The sequence below is a fragment of the Cryptomeria japonica genome, chromosome 1 (genome assembly GCF_030272615.1).
Source record: "Cryptomeria japonica chromosome 1, Sugi_1.0, whole genome shotgun sequence".
In the NCBI taxonomy this organism is placed as follows: domain Eukaryota; kingdom Viridiplantae; phylum Streptophyta; class Pinopsida; order Cupressales; family Cupressaceae; genus Cryptomeria; species Cryptomeria japonica.
This window is the reverse complement of record NC_081405.1, coordinates 342474092-342480835: the sequence shown is the minus strand read 5'-3', so window position 1 is coordinate 342480835 and position 6744 is coordinate 342474092.

Here is a 6744-nt window from a genome sequence, read left to right as displayed (position 1 = left end):
TTGCATCTGCCGACTTGTTTTGCATTCTTGGAACTTGACTGAAATGGATAGCCATGAATTTGGTCTTGAAGAAATCTACCATATGCTTATAGGGAATAAGCTTTTCATCTTTTGTTTCGTAGTCATCATTCACTTATCGGATGACTAATTGAGAATCTCCATAGACTTGCAAATGCTTGATGTTCCAGTGGACTGCTACTCGGAGTCCTGTGACCAGTGCTTCATACTCTGCAATGTTATTAGTACAGTGGAAAGTTATTCTGTAGGACTTTGGAATAGCATCACCTTGAGGGGTGACAAACAAGATGCCTGCTCCAGACCCGAACTTAGTATGGGACCCATCAAAGTATAACTTCCATTCATTAGAGGATGTGAAAGCAAAGACTGATTCATCTGGAAAATCGGTCAACATGGGATGATCATCAGAAATAGGAGCATCTGCAAGTTGATCTGCTATGATTTGTCCTTTTATCGCCTTTCGCTCCATATACTCAATGTCAAATTCATTGAGAATCATGACCCATTTGGCTAGGCGACCTATCAAAGCTGCTCGGCTAAGCAAATATTTTAAGGGATCAATTTTTGCAACCAACAATGTTTGGTGGCTTAGCATATAATGTCAGAGTTTCTACATTGTAAATACCACTGCTAAGCATGCCCTTTCAATAGTTGAATAATTTAGCTCATAGCCTACCAGTGTCCGGCTGATATAGTAAATAGCTCGCTCTTTGTCGTTCTCATCTTGTTGGGCCAAGAGAATGCCTAATGTCATTTCAGTTGCAGAGATATACAATAAAAATGGCTTGCCGTCGATAGGAGGCATTAGGATAGGTGGCAACAGCAAATATTCTTTGAGAGCTTGAAAGGCTAATTGACATTGCTCAGTCCATTTGAAAGTGACACCTTTATGCAATAGATGTTGGAATGGATGACATTTGTCGGCCAACTGAGCTATGAAGCGGCAAATTGACTGGAGCTTTCCTTGCAGACTTCTTAATTGCCAGAGGTTTGAAGGTGGAGGCATATTCATTATTGTTTTGACTTTGGCAGGGTCGACCTCAATGCCTCAGTGAGAAACAATGTATCCTAGTAATTTGCCAGCTGTGACACCAAAGACACACTTCTTTGGATTGAGCCTGAGTTTGTAGGTCTCCATTCGGTCAAAGATTGGGCCCAGGATGGCTAGATGACTCTCTAGTGACAGATTTGCACAACAAGTCATCAACATAGTCCTCCATCAAGGTATGCATGAAATCATGAAAAATTGTCATCATTGCTCTTTGATATGTTGCACCTGCATTTTTGAGACCGAAGGGCATCACATTCCAACAGTAGGTACCCCAAGCACAGGTGAATGTTGTCTTATGTTGATCTTCAGGAGCAATGCGAATTTGGTTATAGCTGAAGAAACCATCCATTAGTGAAAGCATCTCATATCCTGTCGTCATGTCCACTATGATGTTTATGTTTGGCAATGGAAAATCATCTTTAGGGCATGCTTTATTGAGGTCCCTAAAATCTGTGCAGATTCTGATGCCCCCAGTTACTTTGCTAACTGGTACTAAATTTGAAATCCAGTCTGCATATTCAATGGGTCTGATGAAGCCCACATCTAGTAATTTTTTCAGCTCCACTTTGACCAAAAGAGCCACCTGAGGATGCATCTTTCTAAGTTTTTGTTTAACAGGCTTGGCATCTGCTTTCAATGGCAAGTGATGAAGGACTAACTCTAGATCAAGGCCAGGCATATCTGCATAAGACCACACAAAGCTGATCTTCTTCTCTAGAAAGAAATTAATAAAATCTCTCTTCTCTTGTTGTGATAAAGAAGCAGCAAAATGAATGACCTTAGGGTTGTCAGGTGTACCCAAATTGATTTCCTTGATCATTTCCACAAGCAATGTTGATTTGTCCTAAATTGATAGGGGTATGTCCACTCTTCCACCTTTGGGTGCCTCAGAGAGGTTTTCACCCGCAGGTATGTCTTTTATTTTGACTTTTGTAGGATCAGAGAGTACCTTACGGTTTTCACTCAAAGATCTATTCTTTTGATCTTTTTCTTTTTCTTTTTCTTTTTCATTTTGATGACTGGAAGAGGGAGTTGACTCCCCAAAATATGCTATGGAATCCAGGTCAATAGCAAATCCTGCCTTATGATCGCCTTGTGGTATGCCTTCCCGTAGTCCCAAGAATTCTACAATTGCTTCGTCATTTTGAAAACAGTCCAATGTGAGCGGTTCTTGTTGGTCATGTTGGATAAGCTGTGGATAAATGAGGGGCATGTCATCATCAATTGTAAGGATAGAGAGGGCTAATATGGTAAAAATTTGAACATCTGTGGTGTCACTATCCGAACTGCTTGTACCAGATTCGGAGCTTGGATCCCAAAATGACTCTATCCAAGCATGAGGACATGTTTTAGAAAGAGGGGTTATTTCATGTTTGTCTTCCATAGGCAAATTATCAGGGTCAATGAAGATATTTTCAAGGGCATAGGAGCTAGAAGAAAAATAACTCCACTCCCATTCATTAGAATAAGTCTCGGGTCAGGTATCCTCAGGTGTTATTTCATCATCAGAATCACACCCTTTTCGACACGTGGGCATTTTGGTAGATGTGGATCCAATTCGTAACGGTATAAAACCTAACCCTAAAGTTGGAGGTCACCTCTTGGGTATAACAGGTTCTAGCCTTCCATTGTTGTTCAGGCCTAAGCCACTGCAGCCATCATATCCTTTCTTCTGCAGCATAGTAAATCCTTTGCCATACAATTCCACTGGCAACTTGACAGGTGGGGTTTCAGTTGGATCCTTATAGAGCCAATCTATGACATCATCATCTACAGTTTCTTTGTCAAGTTCTCCCCATCTTGCAAATGTAGTGGGAGGCTGATATTGAATAATGACCTTGGGTTCCTTTTGCAATAAATGCGGTTTTCCATATGATTTTGGAGATATTGGCAAATTCCCGATGAGGAATGTTTGATCCATTGAATATTCTCCACACCCTTGGTCCTGTATCTTCAATTTTCCTTTGACAGCATCTAACAATGCATTAGGATCCATATAACTATCTGATTTGGCTTCTCTATTGACTGGGACTTGCTGCTGAGGAGTATCCTTTAGGGTAGCACAGAACTGAAATGGATTAGGATCTCCTGGAATTGTTATCTCAGTTCCATTGTAAGGATATTTTAGACATTGATGATAGGTGGATGGAACTGCCTTCATTGCATGGATCCATGGACGGCCAAGAATCATATTATAAGGGAGATCAAGGTCTAGGACTTGTAGGAAAGTGTTTTCTGTCACTGGACCAACTCTGATAGGAAATGTAATTATCCCTTTGGATGGGCGTTCAACATCATCATATGCGTTGATTGTTATTCTTTTTGAAGCATCAATGTCATTTTCTATATATCCAAGGCCAATGACCACTCTCAAGGTACAAATATTAAGACCTGCTCCGCCATCTATCAAGACTTGTCGGATTTTGCAATTATGGACAAAGACTTCTAGGTGCAAAGGGTCATTATGGGGAAGCTTATCAGGTGAGATATCATTATCAGAAAATGCGACATTTTGGGAAACCGCTAGATGTCCAATTCGGGCTTGAAACTGGTCAACATCAATATCTGTCAAGATAGTGGACTCAATCAAAGCTTTATCTAGGACTGCATGATGCATGGGAGACATTTTCAACAACTCTAGAATGGATATTTGTGCAAGTGTTTTTCCTAGATGATCCAAAAGATTATACTGACTTGCAGGAGTTGGTTTGGGAGGAGCTGCAAGAGCTCCTTTCAAAACTATTTTGGATCGACGAGTGGTGACTGCGCAAGAAGGATCTTGTCCTTTTATTCTCAAGGTGGAAACATACTCATTTGACGCATGAAAACAATTAATAACATTGTGATAACCGGTATTTGCATAATTGGCCGTTTGAGCAGAGTTGGAAGAAGACGCTTTACCCTTGTCATGATCAAGCAAAGGAGTTTTGAAAATGGTATGATTAGTGTTGGAGGTCGGATGGGGTGGATCTACCTCAATTACTCCTTGCTCTAATAAATCTTGAATCATATGTTTTAATTGAAAACATGAAGCAGTTTTATGTCCTTTGGACCGATGATACTCACAATACGCATTATCATTCCACCAATGCGGCTTTATCGCTGGTTCTGCCTTAATATCTGGTAGCTTGATAAATTTCGCTTGTATTAATTGCTTCATTACTGATTCGATAGACTCTCCCAATGGCGTAAACTGTCGAGGGGGCCCATCCCACGATCGGAAGGGTTTGCGTTGTTGATTTTGTTGTTGGCCTTGTTGTTGATTATATTGTTGAGTATGCTGTTGTTGAGCATGTTGTTGATATTGCGGCTATTGAGTAACATTGCTCATTGGTGCTTGATTTTGTTCCATAGTTGACATGTTAGGAACACTCAATTTCTTGATTGTGAATGGGGGTTGATTTGCATTCACCGCTCTTGCATCAACAACTCCATCATTAGTGACATTCTTGTTCTTATACCAAAATCTGTTTCTGTCCCCTGAATAATTTGTGTTGTCATTGTCTTTATTGAGCTTGATAATTCCTTTAGCTACAAGAGTTGTTTCAATGCTCATTCCTTTCTTAATGAGTTTCTCTATAGTACTGGGACTTTTCAATTTTAGCTCATACATCATTTCTGGGACCAAATTCTGGATAAACATATTCACTTGTTGTTCTTCAGGTATATTGAGAGAAGAACGACTATACAAGCTTCGCCAGCGTTGCAAGAAAGTCACTAATGGTTCACCTTGCTTTTGTTTGGTGTTGCATAAATCTGACATGGTTACATCACTGTCGATGTTGAACGCGAAATGAGATAAAAACTTTTGAGCCAATTCTGACCAAGTCTTTATATTTCTTGGCAGATGTGAATACCAATCCATGGCTTGTCCCATGAGACTTCGTGCAAATAATCGCATTAAATATGTCTCCTCATAGCTTACTTCAGTACATGCCGCAAAAAATGCTCGAATGTGATCTTTTGGATTGCCATTCCCTTTATATTTCTCAAAGTTGGGTGCCTCAAAATGCTTAGGGAATGGAGGCATGTATACACTCTTGTCAAATGGATTAGGACATAAATCTTGATCTGTGTACAACTTCTTTGTTCCTTTAGTTTCTAATGCATCAACTTTTCGTTGCAACTTCTCAAGTTGTTGCGCAATTGTATCAGATTTTAGAGGTCCATCATTAATCCCAGTTGGTATTCTTTGTTGATATATTGCATTTCCGATCAGTTGTTGATACTCTGCAATGGTCATTTTTGGCGTTTCTGACATATAAAGTTCTTGGTACATCTCTTGTTGTTGCGGTTGTGCTATGCCTTGATATCGACCTTGTTGTTGTACTTCTTGTAGCCTAGGTTGATATTGCAATTGAGTAGGCTGTTGATATTGCATAGGCGCCAATTGCGGTTGTGAAGTAGGATAGCTTGTTTGCCTTGGCACATATTGTGGCACATGCTGGTGTTGAAGCTGACAGATCGAAATTTGTTGACTTTGTGCCAATTGTTGTCGTGGTGTATATCCCATTATTTGTAAAAAACTTTGTTTAGATGGTTTTCATTGCTTCTCCTTAGGATGGGGTATAGCACTTGCATTAACTTGTTGTGTTGCTTGTCCAATCCATTGTGATGGTTGCAAGTTTGCGTTAACTTGTAATGGTGCCGAAGGCGCTGCAATTTGTTGTCGAATGCGAACTTGTTGTTGTTGTACATTGCTTGTTTGTACATTCGATTGCACTTTTTGTATATTACTCAATCATTGCAACAATTGTTGTTGGTGCAAACCACTATCCATAGCTCTTTGTGTCGCCATTATCAAAGGATCTGTCGCAATAGTGTTTGGCAAATATATTGAATTTAATGGGACATAAGAACTTTTTTGCATCATGGAATTGCTTTGGACATTAGTGATATCAGGCATTCTAGTCGTGAAGCTTTCCTGCATCTTAGATTTTGATCCAATTTTATGCATATTAGGAACTACTTCTTGTTGAGGGATATTTGTCAATATTTGCGTGGTCTTTGTTTGATCTTGTGTTGCAGGTGTTACATTGAATAGTGGATTATTTATTGTCTCAAATGGTGACTTTTGAGGAATAGTCACTGTCAATGCCTTTGAAGCACGTTTACTCATTAAGGTAGGTTGAGTTTCAGGTTGCACATTTTCTTCATTTGGATGCGGAGAGAAACTTAACAACTCACCAACTTGTTGTTTTTGCACATTGACTTGTTCACTTGAAGAGGTCACATTACTCATCATGTTAAGATATTTTTGTGGAAACCTCTTAAAGACCTTACTCAAGAACTTATCCATCTTTTTTGTTATCTTTGGATTTTGAAGGAACATGTCAACATCATCCGAATCATCGGAATCAGATGAAGAGTCTGGTTGGATATTTGGATTTTTTTCTTAGTGAATGCCTTGATCTAAACCAAATCCTTGTGAGAGAGTTGGTTCTTCATACAATGTTTGTATTTCATGTTGCAAGTTGGGCTGATTCCAGTTGAAAGGTGCATTTCCTCTTGGAGTTGGTGGGACACTCCCATGTCCTGGTTTCATAGGTACAAACACTGGTTCATATAATGGTGGTGGTCCAAGTTGAACCGTTCCATATGGTGGTAGAGATGTGTTTGATGAACCTTCAACTTGCACTGTTTGACTAGTTTGAAACTGTGAATTTGCTATGTTG